Genomic DNA, 24,846 nt, shown 5'->3' with positions numbered 1-24,846 from the left:
ATACACATGTACACATAGTGAAATGGGGATGGGAGCTCAAGTCCCACAACACTTAGTGTATTGTCTTACACAAAATGATACTTTAAAATTAACTTATTGTGTATTTTTAGGTCATCTCTGAAGTCTACTTTCTTCTCTGAAGTACATGCTCCAAAATTGCTTCTCCAAGTACATCCCCTCAGGGCACCTTAGAATATAAGAGCAACATTCTGACCAAATTTGTCTCCATCTTGACCTCAGGCACTTTAGTCTGTGTTGAAACTTTTTATTTTTTTAAGAGAAGTCTTTATTTACTTATTTTGAAAAAAAAAAAAAAGCTGGCTAAGTTGGTTGCTTTTTGGTGATCAGTGAGACCAAACTCCATATCCTTGTCCAACTCTCGATTCCTCATTGGTTCAACCTTGGCTGTAGCTGTGGCCACTGTAGGAGCAGCAGTGATGGCAGAGGTCACACGAGCAGCAGCCACAAGGCAGGTAGATCAGCCAAGAAGGTCTTGACCCTTTCAGCAAGTAGGAAGGTGCAATCAGTCTCCACAGACAAAGCCAGGACTTCTTTGTACTCATTAATGATAAAATGGGGTACTGATGCAACAGCTGGTAACCAATCTGCAAACACTGGCACCATGCAGACACACTGGCACCATGCAGACACCCTGGAAGCGAGGATGCAGAGTGTCCCCTGTGATGTAAAGCACTTCAGGGATGTAGATCCTGCCATTGTCAGACACTTGCTTGATGATCCACCAAGCAATAGGGAAGATGTTCAGCCGTATGGCTTCACTGGCTCCCACTTTGTCTGCAGTCTCATTGAGCTGCACATCCCTTACAATTTCAGTGATGCCCCTGGAGATTTTAGTGGTGATGCCTAATGCCTGGAAGAAGGAAGTCTTCTCTGGCCCCAGCATGGTGTTCTGGGCACAGAGACTTCACATGGGGCAGTGGCACCAGCATTGGTTGTAGCTGGCACCTTATTGGCCAGCAGTGTGTCCCTGGACTCAGAACATAATGAACGTGACCCAACTGACAGCTCCAACTAGTCCCTCAACTAAGAATTTTGCCTCTCTCCCGTCTGAAGGCATAGTCAGCTTCTCAAAATACAAATTGTGTTGGTGGTTTCCCACTGCATTTAGAAGAAAATGCTGCGTCTGGTCCTGCAGGGTGCTTCAATATGAGCTTCTTTGCCTGCTTGTCCAGCCTCATCTTGTTCCCCTCTCTCTCTCCCTCATGACCATTTGGCCATGCTGGTCTGCTTTTAGTTCTGGAATGTCTCAAGTTCTTTCCTGCCTTAGTACATGCTGTGCTGTCCTTTGTACGGGTCTTCCCATCTCTTTACTTAGCAAACTCCTCCTTATCCTTCAGAGTCTCAGGAGAAATGTCCCTTCTTCAGAGAGGCTCTCTCTAATTCCATTCTCAACCAGGTCTCTCTTTTTTCTTCCTTATAGCCCATCTACCTTTCATGACACTTATATGAATTTGTCATCACATATTTATTTGTGTAATTGGCTATTTAATGAGCTCCGATGGAAGAAGGGACTATGTCTATTATTTTCACCACTTTGCCTGGCACGTGGTAGTGGCTTAGTAAATATTTATTGGATGCATACATTAATGGCATCTAGTGAATCCTTTAAAATCTAGTCATCAACGTGTCTGTTCTGGCCTGTGTTTAGATCTCTGGAAAGCCAACACTTGTCTTATTTATCTTTGCCGTTCCCACAGTACCTCATGTGGTCCCCAATACAAAGCAAATGTTTAGTAGTGTTTATAGAAGAATCATCTCATGAAGGAATACAATTCAATATTATTGCTGATCCCCAGGAACAGATCATCAACAGAGGCTGTAAGCATCCTCAGTCCAACTAGAAAAATTCTCTACCATCCTGCCCGCCTGCCTTGTTGAACAGGCTAATGTGCCTTTGCAGCTTTGTTGAGTTTCCACTTGTTTAAAGCTGTGTTGGTGAATGTTATTTTAATGCAGGTATCATTAGTTTGAAAAAGCTCTTACTTAGCCCCTTCACAGAAGTCTTGAAAAATATCGGCAGCCTAACTGATGATGCCATCCATGGAGACTGGATAGCTTAAGACAGTTAAACTAAACATAAATCAAGGAGGAAAAGGAAATAAAAGTGACCTTCTGGCCACCAGTAATCATCCTTCTGGCCACTAGTCTTTATCCTCTGGAGGATAACTTTGCTACTGCAGTTTTAAATCTAGAAATATAAATGGGTTGTTGGTAGGAAGAGTGGTAATATCCTGAAGGAATTGGTATCGTTTTTGTACCAGGAGATCCTACCTGCTTTCCCAATGACCCCCGTACAAAAAGAGCTTGAGGAAGTAGTGCATACAATGGATTGAAGCTGAATGAATCAAAATACCAAAGGACTATTAGGTAGATTTGTGCCTGCTACACTAGTAGTGGATTGCACTCTCTGGCCAGCTGAGCTGAAGTGTCCTCCCATGGGTTGGTCTTTGGGTGTGGGCCATAGACCAGCAACATCTGTATCACCTGAGAACTTGTTAAAAATGCAGAATCTGTGGCTTCCAAATCTACTGAGTCAGAATCTCTATTTCAACAAAAAGCCCTCAGTGATTGTATGCACATTTATTTTGGAAGCAAGATAAAGAAGAGAGAGGAGCAGAGCGAGAGCTACAGCCAACTGTTATGTCTAATGAATCCTATGCACCACCCTTTGCCTTCTAGTCGTATCCTTTAGAAAGACACCATTATCATGGCAGAACTTTAAGGTATTTTATCTTCCCATGTGTTATACCCCATGTCATGGGAGTCAAGCAAAGTCCCAGGTCCTGGCTGACTCAGAGAGAAAGACTTTCGCAAGAACTTCATGAACTCCAAAATGATAACAAGTAACAAACTTGCTCTCGCTAATTTCAGCCAAAAGCCGTAAATACTCACATCCCTAAGACAGAATGGCTGGAGGCAGAGAACTGAGAAAGCTTAGCATTTAGTATGTCAAAAGATATAAGAATAAACTCTTTTGTAACCTATAATAAAAACAACAATATAAATTCCTAGACAAGAAAAAAGTTTATTTAATCTATACTATAGCCTTGCTTACAGTGGTGTGGAACTGGGTTTCTGGGCTGAAGATATGAATGACAGAGAAAATAAAACTTAGTTATCTGGGAGGAAAAGAAAAACAAGAAAATTCACCATGCCATTGTCTGACTATTACATGGAATCTAGTTTTGAAGACTTGAGATAAATATTAGGAAAAGAACTGTAGATTTAGAACCTGTTTTATTTCATTCATTCAAAGTCTGTTTTAACATTGAACTTTAAGAGTTTCAATGCTATACCTCAATATCATATGTATAACCTCTTAATTTGCAGTGACCCCATACAATAGTAAATTTTCTGTAAATTATACCAAAATCTGACCAATAAAATTAGTATTCCCTTTTTCTGGGAAGAGTAACAGAGTGATAAAGAGAGGTAACAATTTCTGTATGAAATGCAGCCTCATGCAGGCAGGCTTAAAAGGGAAACTGAGTCTCAAAGGGCATTGCAGAGGGACATGTGTGCATGGAAAAGAAAAATTACATGTGAGACTGAGGCCATAGGGGAGTGTCTGTTGACTTCAGACCTCTGAGAAATTTTTCAGAATCCTCAGAACAGCTTTAACTCTGCTCCCCAAGCAGAGGAGAAAATAGTGTCTTTTAAATATATTTTCATAGAGTAGCATCCTTTATTATTATTATTATTTTAATATTTTTGTTTTTTGAGGTGGAGTCTTGTTCTGTCACCAGGCTGGAATGCAGTGGCACAATCTCGGCTCATTGCAACCTCCACCTCCCAGGTTCAAGTGATTCTCCTGCCTCAGCCTCCCGAGTAGCTGGAACTACAAGTGTGCGCCACCACGCCCAGCTAATTTTTGTTTTTTTAGTAGAGATGGTGTTTCACCATGTTGGCCAGGATGGTCTCGATCTCCTGATCTCATGATCCGTCTGTCTCAGCCTTCCAAAGTGGTGGGATTACAGGCATGAGCCACCGCACCTGGCCTCTTTATTATTTTTAATGTATTTTTTTCTCCCACTACAGTGAGGAGCTACCCAGCAGAGATTCCCACCAACACACACACACACACACGCAAAGGATCCTTCCACATAGATACATAAATTTCCATTGTCCTAGTTAGCATGGTTTCATCTTCTATTAAGGTTTTCAAGGCAGGGTCTTAAATCCTGACTTGGAGCCTTAAGGAGCAGTAAAAGCATTAAACATGGAGTTGTTTTTCCTCAAAATTCAACTGTGAAATATTTAAATCCTGAAAAAAAGGAAAAAAAAAGAACTTTTGTGAATTTTAATCTCATGGTATTGCTAGCATATGGGCAACTTCAGAAATAAGACAATGACTTGTTTCAAAAGAAATCTGATTTTTGATAGACTTAAATGTCCTCTGCCCACACCATCCCAGCTGTCTGTTGGGTTGATTGTTCAGTCCATACTGGGGTTTATGGGATTAAGATTGTTTTAACAAAAGCTATGAGTTTTTTTTACTTAAAAAAATGTTTTCAAGCTATGCTTATATAGTGATCAGACATATGTGTCCTTATATGATTTTAAGAATTACCCTCCAAAGTAGACAGACAAAATACAATTGATTTTGTTTACAGTGAGGACATTGAGGCTCAGTGGAGTTAAGCGATGTGCCCAGAGTAGTATATCTGGAACTATAATCCAGGCCTCCTGACTCTTACACCTATTATTCAGTTTTATAATACAAAATTGCCTCATCTGCTTCTAGGAAAAGAGCATTTCTCTGAATTCCATATCATGTATTGGTGTCCCATTGTCCTGATGAATAGCTCTAACTTTGTTCTGTCAATACTAATCTCCTTCTTTTACTATAAGCAGTTAAATGTAGCCATGCAGCAGCCTGAATGTTTTCCTGCCTATATATTTCTTCCACCAAATATTCCTCTTCCTCATTCTTAAATTCTGCCTTCCATAAAGCCCTAGGGCATGGACACAATGCGGCTAAGTTCTTTACAACAGAATAACAAGGATGGCCTTTAGTCTGGTTTCCAATGTCTTGATCTTCATTTCCATCTAAGAACTCATCAGAATGGCCTTTACTGTTCATATTTCTGTCAACGTTCTTGTCACACAAATTAAGTAATCTCTAAGAAGTTTCAGACTTTTCCTAGTCTATCCTTCTCCTGAGTCCTCACCAGAATCACTCTTAACATTCTGTTTATGAAAATTCAGGCTTTTTCTAACTTGTTCTTCCAAAGTCTTTCAGCCTCTACCAGTTACCTAGTTCTCAAGCTAATTCTACATTTTCAAGTATCTGCTATACCAACAACCACACTTCTTGGTACCAATTTTCTGTCTTAGTCCTTTTCTGTTGCTATAACAGAATACCTGAGACTGGGTAATTTATAATGAACAGAAATTTATTTGGCTCATGATTCTGGAGACTGGGAAATCCAAAAGCATGGCACCAGCATCTGTGAGGTCCTTCTTGCTGTGTCATAACATGGCATAAGGCATCACATGGTGAGAAAGCAAGTGAGTGCAGGTCAGCTTAAGTGACCGCTTTTCATAAAGTCAACAGTCCTATCATGAAGGCCCTACCCTAAAGACTTTGTCTAATCCTAATTACCTCACAAAGGCTCCACAACCAATCAACATATGAGTGTGGGGATTATGTTTTCTTTATTTTTATTTTATTTTTTTGAGACAGTTTTACTGATCTCGGCTCACTGCAACCTCTGCCTCCCGGGTTCAAGTGATTCTCCTTCCTCAGCCTCCTGAGTAGCTGGGATTACAGATGCCTGCCACCATGCCCAGCTAATTTTTTGTATTTTCAGTAGAGATGGGGTTTTGCCATGTTGGGCAAGCTGATCTTGAACTCCTGACCTCAAGTGATCTACCTGCCTCGGCCTTCCAAAGTGCTGGGATTACAGGCATGAGCCACCATGCCTGGCCAGGATTATGTTTTCTACACATGAAATTTGAGGAACACATTTAAACCATAGCACCCTCATTTGAATTATTGCAGAATTTTTTGGTTTACAGTATATTTGAGTTCTCTTTAGCCACCCATTTGATTGACCAGATTTAAACATTTTTTAATCCAAATATTCATGAAATCCTATTTAAGGGACATATGGATGTGTACATGAAACCCATATCTCAACCCCTCCTCTCCCGTCTTATCATGACCCCAAGATAGAACACACTCAAGATAGACAAGGCTCTCACTCTGGAGTTCCTTCCCCTAGGGAGTGGTTTGACTTATGGATAATGCTATGTTAATGGCACTTCCTGAACCATTGACTTGGTTCCCTATATTTTCCATCCAAGGGAAAGCTAAAGGTGTATCATTGGTTCTTAGGGCCCTACTCTAATGGCTGGTTATAAAGCCAAAGATGCAGCCACAATCTATTCCAGGGCTCAGAATTTAAGGTATCTCTCCCTACTTCTCTCCATTGGAAAAGAACTAGCTTTTCATAAGTCCCAACCCAAATCATTTTATCAGAATCTGAAGGGTTTATCTCTCACTGGATTTTTTTTCCAGTCAGCAGATAATATTAATGCATCAATTCTTTCATCTTAATTAAGAAGACACATTTAATAAATCACAATGATCATCTGGTTCTTTTCTATTGACCAATACACAGTTGCAGACTATAAGTAATATAGAGCTAAGACACAATTGCTACCTCTATATTGCACATTAGCACTGTTTTGGTTTATTATTCCAGCTGTCAAAGATAATCACAAACAACTTAAAGAATTACCTCCTACAAATCTTCCACGTATCTCAAGACTAGCATTCCTTTCAGGTGAATTTTCTTTTTTTTAAGTTAGAGATTTTTTTAAAATTATGGTGACTGTAGATAAAAGCAATATATTATATGTTTAATTTTTTTTTCCTTTCCAACTTCTGAAAGTCTCTGCTTTGGGGCAGAAACTATGGGGTTTTCTAGGTATAAATTCATATTGTTCATGAAGAGAGGTAATTTGACTTCCTTTCTTCCTATTTTGATGCCTTTTATTTCTTTCTCTTGCCTGATTGCTCTGGCTAGGATTTCCAGTAATATATTGAATAGGAGTGGTGAGAACAGGCATCCTTGTCTTGTTACAGTTCTCAAGGAGAATGCTTCTAGCTTTTGCCCATTCAGTATGCTCTTGGCTGTGGATTTATAACAGATGATTCATTATTTTGAAGTAGTTTCCTTCGATGCCTAGTTTGTTGAGGATTTTTAACAAGAAGGGATGTTGAATTTTATCAAAAAGCCCTTCTTTGTGTCTATTGAGATGATCGTATGATTTTGTTTTTAGTTCTGTTTATGTGATGAATCACATTTATTGATTTACACATGCTGAGCCAACCTTGCATCCCAGGAATAAAACCGACTTGATTGTGTTTGATTAGCTTTTTGATGTGCTGCTGGATTCGGTTTGCTAGTGTTTTGTTGAGGATTTTTGCATCCATGTTCATGAGGGATATTGACCTGAAGTTTTCTATTTTTGTTATGTCCCTGCCAGGTTTTGGTATCAGAATGATGCTGGCCTCATAGAACAGAATGAGTTGGGGTGGAGTTCCTCTTTCTCAATTTGTTGGATGAGTTTTAATAGGATTTGTACCAGCTCTTCTTTACACATCTGGTATAATTCAGCTGTGAATCTGTCTGGTCCAGGGCTTTTCCTGGTTGGTAGGCTTTTTATTATTGATTCGATTTCAGAACTCATTATTGGTCTCTTCAGGCTTTTCAGTTTCTTCCTGATTCAATCTTGGGAGGTTGTATGTTTCCAGGAATTTACCCATCTCTTGTAGGTTTTCTAGTTTGTCTGCATAAAGGTGTTTGTAGTAGTCTCTGAGTAATTTTTGTATTTCTGTGAGGTCAGTAGTAATGTCCCCTTGGTCATTTCTGATTGTGTTTATTTGAATCTTCTCTCTTTTTTCTTTATTAGTCTAGCTAGCAGCCTATTAGTCCTCTTCTTTCAAAAAACAAACTCTTGGTTTCACTGATCATTGGTGTCATTTTTTCCATCTCAATTTCATTCGGTTCAGCTTTGATTTTTCTTATTTCTTTTCTTCTGCTATCTTTGGGGTTGGTTTGCTCTTGTTTTTCTAGTTCCTCTAGGTATCATATTAGGTTGTTAATCTGAGATATTTCTAATTTTTGATGTGAGCATTTAATGCTATAAAGTTTCCTCTTAAGATTGCTTTACATGTGTCTCAGAGATTCTGGTATATTATAGCTTTGTTCTCGTTAGTTTCAAAGAATTTCTTGATTTCCCCCCTAATTTCATTGTTTACACAAAAGTCATTCAGGAGCAGGCTGTTTAATTTCCATGTAATTGTATGGTTTTAAGAGATCATCTTAGTATTAATTTCTGTTTTTATCGTGCTGTGGTCCAAGAATGTATTTCTTATGATTTGGAGTATTTTTTAGTTTGTTGAGAATTGTTTTATGGGTGATTGTCTGGTTGATTTTAGAGTGCATGCCACATGTAGAAGAGAAGAACATATATTGTATAGATGTGTTTTACACCCATTTGGTCAAGTGTTGAGTTTAAGTCCCAAATATATTTGTTAGTTTTCTGCTTCCATGATCTGTCTAATACTGTCATTGCGATGTTGAGGTCCCCCACTATTATTGTGTGGTTATTTAAGTTACCTCATAGGTATGCAAGAACTTGTTTTATGAATCTAGGTGATCCAGTGTCTGACTATATTGTGAAATTCTTATAGTGAGTTATTTAGCTCTATCAGATCAGTTTGGTTGAGCTCTTGTATCATTTTATTGGATTCCTTAGATTCCTTGGATTGGGTTTCAACTTTCTCCTGAATCTCAATGATCTTTGTTACTATCCAGATACTGAATTCTATGTCTGTCATTTCAGCCATTTCAGCCTGGTTAGGAACCATTGCTGAAGAGCTAGTGCGATTGTTTGGAGGTAAGAAGACACTCTGGCTTTTTGAGTTGCCAGAGTTCTTGAGCTGGTTCTTTCTCATCTGTGTGGGCTAATGTTCCTTTAATATTTGACGTAGCTGTCCTTCGGATGGGATTTTTTTGCTTTTGTATTTTTTAGTGCCCTTGAGGGTTTGACCCAGTTGACTGGCTTTGTTCCTGGATTATTTCAGGGTGCCAAGACTCAGCTCAGCACTCCTAGGCTGTGTGCTCTAACCCTGGAGGGCTGGGACCAAGCCTATAGCTCTATTCTCTGGCCCCTTGAGGTTAGGCACCTGCTGTGTTGGAGGCGCTGAGGTGTTCCCACTCCACTGGTAAAAATGCCCTGATGGGGTGCTGGCAAAAGCGCTTCATTGGGGTGGTGGCAGCAGGGTCCATGCTCATGTGCATGTATGCCGGCAGTAGTGGGGTGGTAGAGACCACATGTGTGTGCCCACTCCAGTAGCATTGATGTGGTGGTGTCTGTGTGCATATGCTGGTGGCAACAGTGGTGTGGGAGGGTGTGCACACACCAGCAAATGTGGGGTGGTGGCATCCATATGCACACATGTACTGTACACTTGCACTGGCAGGGGCAGGGCAGTAGTGGTGAGGTTCACATGTGCACTGGTGGCAATAGCGTGGTGAGGTCCACACATGCTGGCAAAGCAGTGGGAGGAGGCTGTGGGCAAGTGCACATCCTCTGGGGTCCATCTACTGAAGCTCTCTGACAGTTAGGTGGCGACTACCAGCAAAGAATCTATGGTGATGGCTGCCAGAAAGTGCATCCAAGGCTGCGCTGCAAGCAGATACGGCCAGGCAGGGACCACAGGAGAGACCAACAAACAGGGGGCTGCTCAGATCAGACTGTTCCTGTCCCACAGGCAAGACCACCCTGCTTTGTCTAGGTCCAAGAGTCAACAAAAGCCAAAGCCACCTAGAGGAGCATGGCAAGCCTTGGGGTATGACATCCCTGGCCATGCTCCACTGTAGCCATTCTCAAGCCAAACCCTCTGGGCTCCACATAGGCTAGAGTTCTGTCCCTGCCACCTCTCCAAGCAGCTGTCCCTGTCAGCTCAAATGTTCATGGGGGTCATATGGTCTCCTGCAGCTAGGATTCTGAAGATCCACGGTGAGAGTAGGCCACTCCTTGCCTATTTAACTCACTCCTTCCCCAGGAGCCACTGAAGACCAGGAATAAGTCCTGGTACTCAGCAGCCCTGTGCAGGGTTCCTACCTTACTCCCCCTGCAGCTCAGGGTTTGCATCCTCCCTCCGTCTATTCTCAATGCCTCCTTCTGAAGGTCTGCTCAGAGTGTGCCAGTCTTCTCTATCTGGTCTTTTTGTGGGAGATGTTCTTCCTGCCTGCATATAGTTCTTCCTGCCATCTTGGTTCTTCTTCCTGAAAATTTATAAGAGGGTGGATTTTAAGTGTTATGGCCTAGAAATAGGAGGCATGGCATGCCAAGCAAGCCATGTAAGGAAACCTCAGGAAGCCTCAGTGTGGTCAGAAGACAGAGTAGCAGAAACAAGGGCCCTTTCAGGTAAATTTTAAAGAGACGGTTCTGGTACAAAGCTGTAGCAACAGCATTCATTACCAAAGTGCATTTTCTTATTCATGGAATCACTCAATGCATGGCACAAACTGCCATTTTTTCACTCATTTAACAAATCTTTACTGTGTGACTACTCTGTGCCAGGCACTGTTTTAAGATAGATAGATTATATATATGTTTGTGTGTGTGTGTATGTGTGTGTGTGTGTCTATTAAACTTCTTTTTCTTTATAAATTTATATATATAAACTCTTCCTTTGGAAGAGTTTATAGTCTAGCTGGAGAGAGAGATAAATATATCAATATTCATTGATAAATTGGAGTAGGAATAAATGACTAAATAAAGCAGTGACTGGACGCAGGAAGTGTTGGACAGTGAGGGTGGGAATTGCAATTTTATATATGATGGTCATGGGAGGCCAAATGGAGAAGGAAATGGTGTGAGCAAAGACTGAAAAGACATACAGATATGTAGGGAAAGAGCAATCCAGGCAGAGAAGTTAGGAAGTGCAAAGTTCCTGAGGCTAGAGAATGCTTGGTGAGTTTTACAATCAAGGAGAAGACGATGAAGTGGCTGGGGAGAAATCAGTGTGTTGTAGAGCAGTAGTGGACAGATGAGGTCAGAGTGGAGCTCAGGATCATACCATGTAAAGTTCTAACAGGCATCAAAAAGTCTTTGAGTTTGTGTCTGGATGAGACCTGAACTACTAAAAGATTTGAGTGGAGGAATTACATAGTCTGTCTTAATTTTAAGAGAGTCACTCTTGCACCCATGTGTTCATGTAACAAACACTTATTGAGCATATACTTAGCATCAAGCTTGACGCCAGGAATTGGGGACACAAAGTTAAACAAAATTTGGCTTTTTCTTTCAGTTCATGGAATCTGCTGCAGCTATTTATACAGGTTGCTGTGAAAATGAGTTAAATGTCTTATTTAATTCAGTACATGGGCAAGGACCATGGGTTGTGAGTGAGTGCGGCTATAGTTTTATTCCACTGCTGAATGCCTCAACCGTTCCCATATATTGGCTTCTGTTTGCTTGGTGCCAAGCCCATTTTTCAGAGCCTCATCCATTATTTTCCCCTAATAATTTCTTTCTTATGGCTGAATCAAGGCTGGTATATATTCAAGTTAAAGTGTTTTGTTTCAAAATGTATTTCATCAGATTTCAAAAAGCCAAGTTCTCTCTGTAAAGAGAAATGCAAATTATCCAAAGGAATCTTATGATCATTTGCAACTGTGGGTTGCTTTATTGAGGAGCATGCAAGTAAGGAATGCTAAAATCATTTCCACTTCCCCTCTCCACTCTCTCCAAGTTGGCAATTAAATCACTATATGTGAATCTTGAGGCAGAATGAATGTTCTGAGGCCAATTTGGGGGTAAATTATCTGGTAAAAGAAACCAAAACCAGCCTCCCTAATAACTTCCATAACACAAAGTCACTTCTTACTGTTACTGTGTCTGTGACATAATTTACAAAATTCCCTTTTGCCAAGAGGGGAGTAAGTGGGCATGCTCTTCATACCCAGGTTATTAGTCAGCTTTTGCTATACAGCGAGCTATCACTAAGTCTCAGCAGCACACAGTAATCAGCAATTATCTCTGTTCAAGTTGGGCAGTTGAGCTGGTGTCTCTGCTTCAGGGTGTGGGTTGTGCTCAAATCTACTGAGGCCCAGACTGAAGAACTGGAGCATGTTCCTCTCACTTTAGACATTAGAAGCTCCCAGTATAGTGAGTTGAAAGGTGTCCCCACACCCGACAAAATGATATGTCCGTGTTCTAACCCCTTGATTTGGTTTGGCTGTGTCCCCACCCAAATCTCATCTTGAATTTTAGCTCCCACAATTCCCAAGTGTGGTGGGATGGACCCGGTGGGAGATAATTGAATCACAGGGGTGGGTCTTTCCTGTGCTGTTCTTGTGATAGTGAATAAGTCTCACGAAATCTGATGGTTTTATAAGGAGGAATTCCCCTGCACATGCTCTCTCTTCCCTGCCACTGTGTAAGATGTGACTTGCTCCTCCTTGCCTTCCACCATGATTGTGAGGCCTCCCCAGACATGAAGAACTATGAGTCAATTTAAACCTCTTTTCTTTGTAAATTACCCAGCCTTGGGTATGTCTTTATCAGTAGCGTGAATATGGACTAATACACCTTTTGAACCTGTAAACGTGATCTTATTTAGGAAAAAAAGTCTTCTATAAGTTGAATGTTTGTTTTCCCCCAAATTCATATTTTGAAGCCCTAATCCTCAATAGGATAGTATTTGGAGGTAGGGCCTCTGGGAGGTAATTAGGTTTAGATGAGGGTGGAGCTTCCATGATGGTATTGGTGCCCTTTTAAGAAGAGGGATAGACATGAGCACTCTCTCTCTCTCTCTCTTCAACTACGTGAGGCTGTGGCAAGAAGGTGGCCATCTGCAAACCAGGAAGAGGGTCTTCATAAGACATGGCATCTGCTAGCACCTTGATCTTGAACTTTTCAGCCCCCAGAAGTGTGAAAAATAAATATCTGTTGTTTAAGTCACCAAGTCTGTGGTATTTCATTATAGCAGCCCAAGCTAACTAAGAGAGTGTCTTTGTAAATGTAATTAAGTCCAGGATCTTAAGATGAGATAATCATTTGCAATCTATGTGGGTACTATATCCAATGACCAAGTGAGTGTTCTTATAAGATACAGAAGAGAAGATGGTACAAGGAGGCTGTGGAAAGATAAAGACAGAGATTAGAATTAGGCAAGCAGAAGCCAAGGAACACACTTTGCAGGGAGAACAGCTTTGTTGACCTCTTGAATTTGGACTTCTGGCCTCCAGAACAGTGAAAGAATTTCAGTTATTTTATACCATCAAGTTTGCAGTAATTTGTTACAGCAACCACAGAAAACCAATACACAGAGGGATGAATAGAAACATATGAAGATCATACAACATAAGCTTGGAATCCAGACATTGTCCCTTCCACCTACCTTCCATTAGCCAAAACCTGTCACCAGGACAAGCCCAGTACCCATGCAGCTGGGATGTACACTACTCCTATGGAGGTCAGGGAGGAGTGAAAGCAAGTGATTTTTTGTTGAATAATAATCTACCACACTTTGTTTTGTTTCTTTGGTAGCATTCGCTCACTGGGTCTTCCTTCCAAATCTAGGATTCCAGAAGACAACTCAGAACTTACTTGGGGATTTCTGGACATAGAAACCAGTGTTCTAAGATAAAAGCATGATGGATGAATCATAGGAAGTTCAGAGGATATGAGCCAAGTTCCCAAAGAGGAAATGGTAAGGATCTCTAAGCCTCAACTAGCCTCCCGTCACTGCACAGATCTCCAACACTTTAGATACAAAAGATACACCATGCAAATACACCTCTCCTAAAGCATTGGTCCTGAATGCTATGCTCTTTGATCCTGGTGAGCTGAGCTGAAAGTTGCTGAGAGGACTGTTTTCTAACCTCTTTCCTTTTGACTCATCTTTTTTAGAATGGGCCTTGGACCACCTGTGTTGGAATTACTTAGGGTGTGATATGGTTTGGCTGTGTCCCCACCCAAATCTCATCTTGTTTTGTAGCTCCCATTATTCCCACATGTTGTTGGAGGGACCTGGTGGGAGATAATTGAATCATGGGGGTAGTTTCTCTCCTACCGTTCTCATGGTAGTGAATAAGTCTCTTGAGATCTGGTGGTTTTGTAAGGGGAAATCCCTTTCACTTGGCCCTTATTCTCTCTTGACTGCTGCCATATAAGATGTGCCTCGGCCAGGCACAGTGGCTCATGTCTGTAATGTCATCACTTTGGGAGGCCAAGATGGGCAGATCACGAGGTCAGGAGATCGAGATCATCCTGGCTAACACAGTGAAATCCTGTCTCTACTAAAAATACAAAAAAAAAATTAGCCGGGCATGGTGGCAGGCGCCTGTAGTCCCAGCTACTCGGGAGGCTGAGGCAGGAGAATGGTATCAACTCAGGAGGCAGAGCTTGCAGTAAGCAGAGATCGTGCCACTACACTTCAGCCTGTGCGACAGAGCGAGACTCCATCTCAAAAAAAAAAAAAAGATGTGCCTCTTGCCTTCTGCCATGATTGTGAGGCCTCCCCAGGCACGTGGAACTGTGAGTCTATTAAACCTCTTTTTCTTTATAAATTACCCAGTCTCAAGCATGTCTTTATTAGAATCATGAAAATGGACTAATACAGGGTGCTTCTTACAAATGCAAATTTTTCAATCTACTGCTCATCCCCTGAATCAGAATCTCTGGCAATTTTAACAGACATCTCAGAGAATTTTGATGCACACTAATTTAAACATCACTGTTGTTTCTCAAAGTTTTACACTATTTTGTATATATCGCCAGCAGCCATTAGCAGATGTGAGTGATCCTGTACTTTCTGGGAATATGGTTTCACCATCCTAAGTCTCCGTGGTAGGAAATTTCCTTCAACTCTAGTGTTTTCTCTCTCAAGTTCATGAATATTAACCTTCTATTCTACAATGTGTTTGCTCCATTTAAGACAAATATCTTCCCCTAGACTTTTGGTTAAATTGAGGCTTAATAGTTTTGCTGAGGCAGCAGCTTTGTGCATTGCTCACCATGCCATTCTTCACAGCCTTCTATGTCTTCACCCTGATGCTGGATCACTCTGGTGTTGAGGAGGGGACACATGGGAAGGAGTTCATCAGAGTCTCTTTTCCAGAGAAATCTAGATATGCTCATTCAAAAAGTACTTGGTGTTTACTTTTGGGGGCCTCACAACCCCTGTGAAGCATTTTGAGGGCTCCTAGGTGAGGAGGCCTTAGTTTAAAGTTTACAGCAGTGTAGCTAGATGATTCATTTCTATAATGAAAACAATAATAAAGTGATAACTAACATTTACTGAGCACTTACCACATGCCAGGCACTGGTCTAAACTTCTTACCTGCTTTATCTCATTTCATCCTTGTACTGCTCTGAGGAGTAGGTATCATTATTAACTCCATTCTATAGTTGGGAAACACAAGCCTTTGAGAGGCCATATAGCTAGCCCCAGTTCAATAACCTCTTTCTCTCAGGCCACATGCTGATTTTGCTCACACCTCTTAGAGTTCCCCTTGCTGAAGACTAAAGTAAAATTACCTGGCCTATTGTCAAACCATACAGATCACCTTAACTTTTCCCCTGAAAGAAGGGGACTCCGGAGAAATAATCAGTAGCCTTGAATACTCTTTGGCTTGACCCATGGGCATCTCGTGGCCATGTCTTACATGTACATTGCTTATCTGTTCATTTTCCTGCACACTATTTACTATTTACCTGTTCATTATTTTAACACAAAATTGAGTCTCCAGTGTCCAATGGGGTGACCACCGGTATACAATACATTCACGGTGATAAGAGCAATGAGGAAAATTAGGCAAGTTTAGGAAAAAGAGAGTGTTGAGGTTGGCAGTAACATTTGAAATAAGATAGGTGCAATGGTTTGGATATCTGACTCTCCAAACCTCATGTTGAAATTTGATCCCCAATATCGGAAGAGGGGCTTAATGGGAGGTATTTGGCTCATGGGATGAAGCCCTCATGAAGAGATGAATATCCTCCTTGGCGAAGTCGGGAGGGGATGAGTGAGTTCTCACTCTGTTAGTTCCTGCAAGAGCTGGTTGTTAATGCTTTTCCCGTTTGCCCCGAGAATACTTGCAGGTGGTGCTTGCGGCTGCCGCATTTACCCCAAAATAACTTTGCCACAAAATATTTCACATTTGTTATTATGTTCACATCACTTTAGTAAATAGACTTTGGAAACAAAAGACATGATTCTATTTACAGCATTCTGTTTTTAGTAGTGGTATTTCCATTTACAAAATACAGTAATTCTCGATGGCTAAAAATGTCAAATCCTAGAAAACACAGCATGCCAATGATGTTAACATCATTCTTGAACAGTTGTTGGCTGAAGATTCATTGCATGAATCCAATGTTTCTGAAACAGACAATTCTGATCATTCAGATGATCCTGATATTAGTTATTATACATAACTCCAAGAACAGTTTCTATATTTTATTTTCACATTGAAAATCAGTCAGATTTACTTCAGCCACAAGGAATGTGTTTATGTAAAATTAAATGAGTGCTGGCAGTGAGCTGCACATTTTATTTTTCTAAACAGGAAAAGGGTTAAATAGAGCCTGGAGCCTCCCTGCTTGCTCTCTTGCCTCCTCTCTCACCCTGTGATCTCTGCACACGCTGGCTCCCCTTTCTCTGAAACTCCCACCAGGAGCTGATGTTAGTGCCATGCTTCTTGTACAGCCTGCAGAACCATGACTCAAATAAACCTCTTTTCTTTGTAAATTACCAGCCTTAGGTATTCCTTTATAGTGACACTAAATGGACTAAGACAATAGAGAAGGTCCTTTTGATAAAGTGACACATGAGCAGAGACCTGAAGGAAGTCAGGAGAGAGCCACGAGGATAACCAGGAACAAGGTTTTCAGCCAGAGGGAAGAGTAAGTGCAAGGCAAGAGCAAAGAGTTCAGCTTAGAGGTCCCACATGAAGTGATTAGTGAGGGGGAGATAGAGCAGATGAGATCTGAGAACATGGGGAAGGTGGGGACAGGTTGCATAGGTCCTTATGGCAAGGACTCTAGATTTCATTAGAAACCATCAGAGGACAAAAGCAGGAGAGAGACATGATAAAACTCATCTTTGTCAAGAATTACTGAGATGTTGCACGGAGGACACACTATGGTGAGCACAGGTGAAAGCAAGGAAAAAAGTAAGAACAAGAGTTTGAGCTTTTTGTGTTCCTTTGTCATCTGACCCCCTCCTCAGGAAAGTGTTTTCAAGTGGAGAAAAAATACATAGGATTGTGAAGGAAACAGTTATACAAAATGCAGTTAGCAAAATGTTAAAAGAAAACTGCCATTTAGGAAAATATATGTCTCTTCATGAATTTATTAAATAACAGAATCTAGTGGTAAATCCACCATAATTTCCAAAACATGATGAGCACAAATATTTTCGAGATACTTTCAATATCTGTAATGTATAATTTTTTATGATTTTTACTGGTAACAATTCATACATTCTACTTATAGCACCGTGGTTTGCTACAGGTAGGCATAATTGGAGAAAATGCTCAATTTTAGTTAAAAGCTAGTGAAAATGAAGTGCTTTTTTCAGCCAAGTTCAAAGGACCCCCTGAATTTTATGCATGGACCCAGGTTATAGACCCCTGAGTTAGAATGCTATTGCAATATTCCAGGTAGGAGATGTTTCATGGCTTAGATATGGTAGGCTTAATGTGATTTAGGGAGCAGTGAGGAAAATCCAATTCATTCTAATGTACAGTGGCTACTTTTTCAAAAAATCAAATTCCCAAGACATAGATTCTCTGTCCAAGTCCTATTTAGTCCTGAATAACCTTATGTAATATAATTATATATTATATCATATTATATATCATATAGCTATATTATATGTAATATAATATTATGTATAATATAATTATATATAATTTATATATAAAATGTAATTTATATATATATGTATATATATATATTTAGTGGTGGCCTTGTGAGTTAATTGACGGTTAGGTAGTATTTTGTTTTTCTACCACTATCCCCACAATGCCTGGAACAGTTGTTATACTGTTTTAAAGTCGAATTTAGACCCTGCTTCCAGTCCTGGCTATGTAACTTTTGAAAACTTGTTTGCCCTTCCTATAAAATGAGGGTAGTAAAATGCATTCTCCGAGAATACCAGTGCATAAATAACTAACAAAACTTAAGTATGCTTTGGCCAAGAAGGTTCAGCAGCAGAGTGCTGTAATAGTGCTGCAGCTCATTAGTGATGTCTGTTACAGCCGTGAGCACCACATATTCCCCATCCTTAAGCTGGACGATTTAGTCTGTTCAGATAGAGGGATATTAGGAAATGCTGTCTTGAGAGGACTTGCAGGGTAGGTCTGACTCTGACAGGACAAAGACCCCCATAAATGTGAAAAACATAGTGTGAAAGTGAGCTGATAAAACCATTAGCTTGCCCAGAACTTTATTCATATGTTAATCTTACCTTAAATCTTACATAAAAACATATTGTATCATTCTTATTGATACTGAGCCATCTTGGCTTTATGTTGAGAGAATGTATGCTTATTCCAATTCCCTTACCTCCAAATTTTTGTCCCTGGAGATTAAATGTAACTGGGGAAAGGGCAATTTTCTTTGCTGTCTACTGGGCCATTGGTGATTTTTGTTATAAAATGTCATTCTCTCTACCAAGTTTCTACTTTTTACAATTTAAAATGGGCAAAAGATCCATGCTCAGGAAGGAAAAAAAAGGCCAGGATCTATTGGAAAGCTTGACATATCCTTAAAAATAGCACTGCTATGAGACATTAGTACTGTAGTTTATAAATAATTCATTGATCACATGGCTTTGAATAGTTCCATCAAACACCACTAGAAGAGGTGGCAAATTATTCTTCAACACAATCATTTGTTTTCATCCATGAAAAATAGTATGCTTTAGTACCATGGCAAATAAGGATTGAAACTCCAGCCAGGCAATCTGTTAGAAGAAATTTGTTGATCAAAATCTCTGGCATACTTTGTGCAATTGACTCTTTTGTGCCACCACTGCATGAAGTCAATGTCCCCGTTAATTTTATTAATTTGTAGGTTTGGCAGTCAACCTCAGGAGTGGTTCTAAAATTCTACATCAGGCTCAGAGAAATGTTTTCACAAAACCCTAACAAAAGCATAGTTGGAATCAGAGTGTATAGAAAGTCAGCTGTTAGCTGTTTGAGATAAACAGTTATTTTATCATGTTTGGTTTGGTGTATGTCTTTTCATCTGATCGATATAGAAATAAAAATTTAATTAGAGATTAGATAGATGGATAGATGGATGCATAGATACATGTATGATAGATATTGGATAGAGAAGTGAAGCTTGAAAAGAGAAAACGTTCTATTTATCTTTGAATAACAAACATGAAAATGCAGTATACAAAATATCTCTAAATATGTCTTAGTCTATTGGTCTCACTTTCCATATGAACATGATGAGTGAAGTTAGAGCAAAGTTCAGGAAGATGAGATGAACAAAAGGGATTTCCTCCTGAGTCTTATCCAGACAACCACATGGTTGGACACTTAATCAATGGGAGCACTTTGTATAGACGGAAGGTTGCCACTTAGCATGATGGGAATGAACTAAAACAAGCTGAAAAGTAACTGGAACTAAGAATTCACTACTCTCTCTCCTAAGTGTGTGCCTGTACATAACCCTACTACAATTTTAAGTCTGTTTCCTTTGAGTCAAAAGCCAGTGTGTCTCTTTGCTGCATCTATTACAAGAATGAAGGCCATTCTCAGCAATCTGCCTGCTGACATTCCAGAAAACATGGACATCACTCTGAAGGGATGCACAGTTAACTATGAAGAGCTTCAGAGAAACCCTGCAGAGGAACTTCAGTCACATCAGTGTAGAACTCAGTCTCCTCAGAAAGCAAAAGAAGCAGCTCCAGGTTGGCAAATAGTGGGGAAATAGGAACTGGCTACCATTTGCACTATTTGTAGTCAGGTACAAAACATGATCAAGGGTGTTATACTGGGCATTCATTAAAAGGTGTCTGTGTATACTCACTCCCCCATCAATGTTTTTATCCAGGAGAATGGGTCTGTTGTTGAAATCCAAACTTTCTTGGGTGAAAAACATATCTGCAGGGTCTGAATGAGGCCAAGTGTTGCTTGTTCAGTATCTCAAGCCCAGAAAGATTAGTTAATCCTTATTTTATTTTATTTTTGTTTTTGAGATGGAATCTTGCTCTGTCACCCAGGCTGGAGTGCAGTGGCGGGATCTCAGCTCACTGCCAGCTCCACCTCCAGGTTTCATGCCATTCTCCTGCCTCAGGCTCCTGAGTAGCCGGGACTACAGGTGCCCGCCACCACGCCTGGCCAATTTTTTGTATTTTTAGTAGAGACAGGGTTTCACCTTGTTAACCAGGATGGTCTGGATCTCCTGACCTCATGATCTGCCCACCTCGGCCTCCCAAAGTGCTGGGATTACAGGCATGAGCCACTGCGCCAGGCTAGGTGAGTTAATCCTTGAAGTAAACATTTAACTTGTTTCAAATTCAATTGTTTTGATTGAACAAATCACAACAGTTAAAAACAAGGCTATCATAAAATTTGGGGATGGTATCTATGTCACTGAAAACAGAACAGTTTTGCAGTCTGGTGAATAAGATCTAAGAGGCATCCAGCTACAGAAACAAGATACTAGATAATTCCTAAGACCTATTTGCAATATTTTAATGATGCAATAAAATGCCTCTATTCATCTTGGGGTTTGAGATCAGGGAAAGTCAGTATGAGTCCCTTGTCTTCCAGAATCCTAATCATGTTGGATGCAGTATCATATTGCACCTGGACCATCAGACTTAAATGAAAAGGATCCAGGCTATGATCTTGAGTCAGCTACTGTGTAACCTCCAATGAGTCACTCTGCCTCTCTTGGCATCCATTGTGTATTCTGAAAATGAGGCAGTTGGATGAGAGAATCTACTGGGTGCATTTTAGCTCTGAGAATGGGGTGATATACAAAGAGGGGAAGAGCATGGATTTTCATCAAGCCCTCCACTTAAATAGCTTTGTCTAGGAAGTTCTTAGCTTCTTTAAGCCTCAGTTTTCTTATCTGAAAAATTGAGTTAATTATAGTGTCTAACTTGCAAGGAGATAATTTGGGTAGATCACTTAGCTATATCCTAAAAGGTAATATATATCCAATAAATAATAGCTGATATTCTTTGTGTTGCTATTGTTGTTTTGCAATAATAGCTGTGGTTTTAAATGTTTTAAGCCAAAAGATATTATAGGGAGAATTTAAGTAGGAGGCCAGTTACATAGAAAGAAGGCTATGTATTGGTGAACTGAAGTCATGCCACATGGTGGTTTACATGACCTTGGGCCAACTCTATAAATCATGGAATATAGGTAGACCATATTACTTATTCTTCTCTGTGGCAGTACTTTTTATGTTTTTAGTAATGGAAGGCAAAGTGATGTCGGAAAAAGAGCAGGAATTAAACATTTAAAAAAAAATCTTATCTCTATTGACAGAAAGATTTATAAATCACCTAAAAGGTTTTCATCTGTTGAACTTCTTTAAAATGAAAATTACTAATCAGGAACATGTCTACTCTACATGTTCACTTCTCAAATCTATATTCATCGATTTCTGAACTCTTGAAAAATTGTGAGGTAAAAGAATGAGATGGCAGAAATATCCACAAATTCCAATGGAATGAGAACATACTATGTGTGGGCTTCAGAGACCTGTGCTAAAGGAAACATACCTCCAGGCACTCTCATTATTATTTCTGATATGAGATGACAACCTGAACGTCCTGGATGAGGAAACCAACCTCAGAAAGAGGGGACAGGCCAAATTTTCTAAAAACAGGTTATAAATATGAAATGAGTTTCATGAGCCCATGAGTTATGGAATACTAAAGTTTGTACCTGGAATTAAAGTTCTGACACTTTTTCTGTGGGGCACTTGTGTTTTCAAGAGGCGCTTTATATAGAAAATGAAAGAGATGAGACAGGGAATGCAGGATTTTATCAAGATGTGTTGCTTTGCAGAAAAGTGGTTTAGTTGTTTGGGCCTATGAGAAATTGTTGTGAGTATACTCACAAGGTTTACTTCAACCACTGTGACAGACCAATCTGTCTAGTTTTTATGTAGCCTTAAACAACATACATGCCTGAATATGAGGTAAGTTGTTTTCTCCAAAGCTCACCATTCAGAGAATAGGGAATCATCTTACATGCAAGTCTTTACAAAGTTTTTCAATTACTTTACTTTGAAAAACCAAATGTAATTTAGGGAAAACCTCACCTGAAAGATACTCAGTCAATTCTAGTTTAAGATACGTGTAGAGAGAGGCTCCTAAACATAATTGATTTCTTACATTTATTTTTTGCTTTTCTTTATATACAGATGGAGTATTTATTTCTGGAGAGATGATCATCACAATTACAAAAGTTCAGTGTTATAAATGGGTCTTTTAAAGGTCTCTTTGAAATAAAATAAAGTAGGCAGTGGCGTTGGAGAAATCATAAATGTAATCATTGCAGATTTGGGCGAGGGGGAAATGTCCTAATGTTACTTAGTAAATACTTGTAGCTTGTAGGATAAAATATCCAATACAAGCAAAATACCTGGATTCCCAAAGGACTGCATGTTAAACTAAGATACAATGCTCTAGAGATGATATGTTCTAGAAAAGTGTTAGGTGGCCCAAAGTTGTTCTAATGATGACAACAAAGACACAGAGAATGACTCGGTGGAATAGTCCAGATAAAAGCCTGATTAGAGTGCTTTCCAGATAAACAGGAAGTAAAGAAGTGGAAAAAGAGAATATGAGGAATTCTTCAGTTTTGCTCTAAAGGAGGGGTGGGGAAAATATAGGGTTGTAGCTTGAAGATTGTAGCTTTGAGGGAAAACATTTCAGAGAGGGAAATAATTTTAGCATGATTATAAACTGATTGGATGATCCTGTAAAGAGTGAAAAAACAATGACACAAAAAGAAAAGTGGAAGATTACAGAAGGAAAGTCCTAGGGAGGGTGAGAGGGAACACCGTCCAGGGCATAGGTGACGGGCAGATATGAGAAGGGGCCATTTATTCCATGTGCCAGGTGGGAAGGAAAATCAATGGGCACAGATGCAGGTGGGTGGTTGATTTGGTGGTGAAAATAGGAGGGAACTGTTTTCTGACGGCTCCACTATTTTCAATAAAATAAGAAGCGAGTCGTCTTCTGAGAGTGGGAAAACAGATCTTGACCTTCTAACACCAGAAGCACCATCGTTTACTCCTCTGCAGTCATCCACCCACTCCATTCTCTGAATGTGTGGATTTTTAAATGTTTGCGATTGGCCATTTCCCACTTTCCTTCCCTTTGCCAATAGTTGCATCCCGCTGGTTCTGTGTCTAGGTCTCCCTGACTTCTTCTGGGTTGTTCATTTTTTAAACAAGCTCATCCTCTCAGCAACGTGGCATGCCTCACAACCACACCATTTCTTCACACCCTAATCAGCTTTCCTTCAATTCTCACAGCCCATTGATTTAGCTCCTTTTTCCACTTGCTGGGGTGGGTTTTTTTTCTTCTGCTTTTGTCAGGCTGTTTTTGTCACTAACTAATGTGTGCCTTCCTGTTCAAATCCCAAGTCCTGCAGGAAAAAAAAGGTGATTCCGAGTGAGACTATTAAGTTAGAAAAATAATTTGTTCAGCTCTTCGAATATGTCTGCCACCACTGGAGGACACTGATAATTGTTTCAGTTAATGTTTCCAGGAATCCTAAACTGCTTGAATCCTGAAATACTACTCTAAGCAGTAGAATGTGTGTCCAGTGACAGGTCAGCAGTCATCTTCCATTGAACATTCATCCCATGAATTCTCTGCACACACAAAAAATAGATTCACCATCATGATGGGAAACCTTGGAGATCCCCAGGTCTCCTTACGTGACAGGACAGCCCAGGCTCTGGACTCAACTGTGTGGCTTTGAATCTTGGCTCCACTATTCTCTGCCCATTGTGCAAGTATTTAACCATTCCGTGCCTCAGTTTTATTATCTCTGAAATGGGGAGAGTAATATTCTCCAGCCTCATAGAGTTGCTGTGATAATCAACTGCATTAACGTGCCTAATGTCTTCAACATACTTTCTGGAAAGAAGGGTAGTGTTTAGTGAGTCGTAGCTGCTAATTTTAGGTCAAAAGCTGTAAGAAAATTTTATAGGGATCAAATATTTAACTTTATTCATGTTAAACTTATTGGGCTATAAAAACCACTTATTACCTAGTACATATTAATTCTTAATATAGTTGTTCCACAGAATCCACTTGATATGGTTTGGCTCTGTGTCCCCACCCAAATCTCATTTTGAATTGTAATCCCCATAATCTCCACATGTCAAGGGAGAGGTGTGGTGGGAGGTGATTGGATCATGGGGGTGGTTTCCCCTGTGCGGTTCTCGTGATAGTGAGTTCTCACAAAATCTGATGGTTTCCTAAGTGTTTGATAGTTTCTCCTTCACACTCCACTCTCTCTTACCTGCCACCATGTAAGCCATGCCTGCTTCCCCTTCTTCCATGATTGGAAGTTTCCTGAGGCCTCCCCAGCCATATGGAACTGTGAGTCAATTAAATCTCCTTTCTTTATAAATTACCCAGTCTCGGGCAGTTCTTTATAGCAGTGTGAAAATGGACTAATACACCACTGCTGATATAGTTTCCTAGGGCTGCTGTTTTAAAAAAAGTACCACAAACTGTCAAAACAATGACAATCTAACCTCTCATAGTTCTGGAAGCTGGAAGTTTAAAAT

The 24,846-nt window shown here is 40.1% G+C and overlaps 1 pseudogene; it reads right to left on the bottom strand.

The window, feature by feature from the left end:
* Positions 1-286: 286 nt before the first annotated feature.
* LOC100596420 overlaps positions 287-24,846 on the bottom strand; it is a 77,246-nt pseudogene continuing 52,686 nt past the window's right edge.

This window comes from Nomascus leucogenys, chromosome 21 (assembly GCF_006542625.1).
Source record: "Nomascus leucogenys isolate Asia chromosome 21, Asia_NLE_v1, whole genome shotgun sequence".
Taxonomy (NCBI): domain Eukaryota; kingdom Metazoa; phylum Chordata; class Mammalia; order Primates; family Hylobatidae; genus Nomascus; species Nomascus leucogenys.
This window is presented reverse-complemented; position numbering and strand designations above follow the sequence as displayed.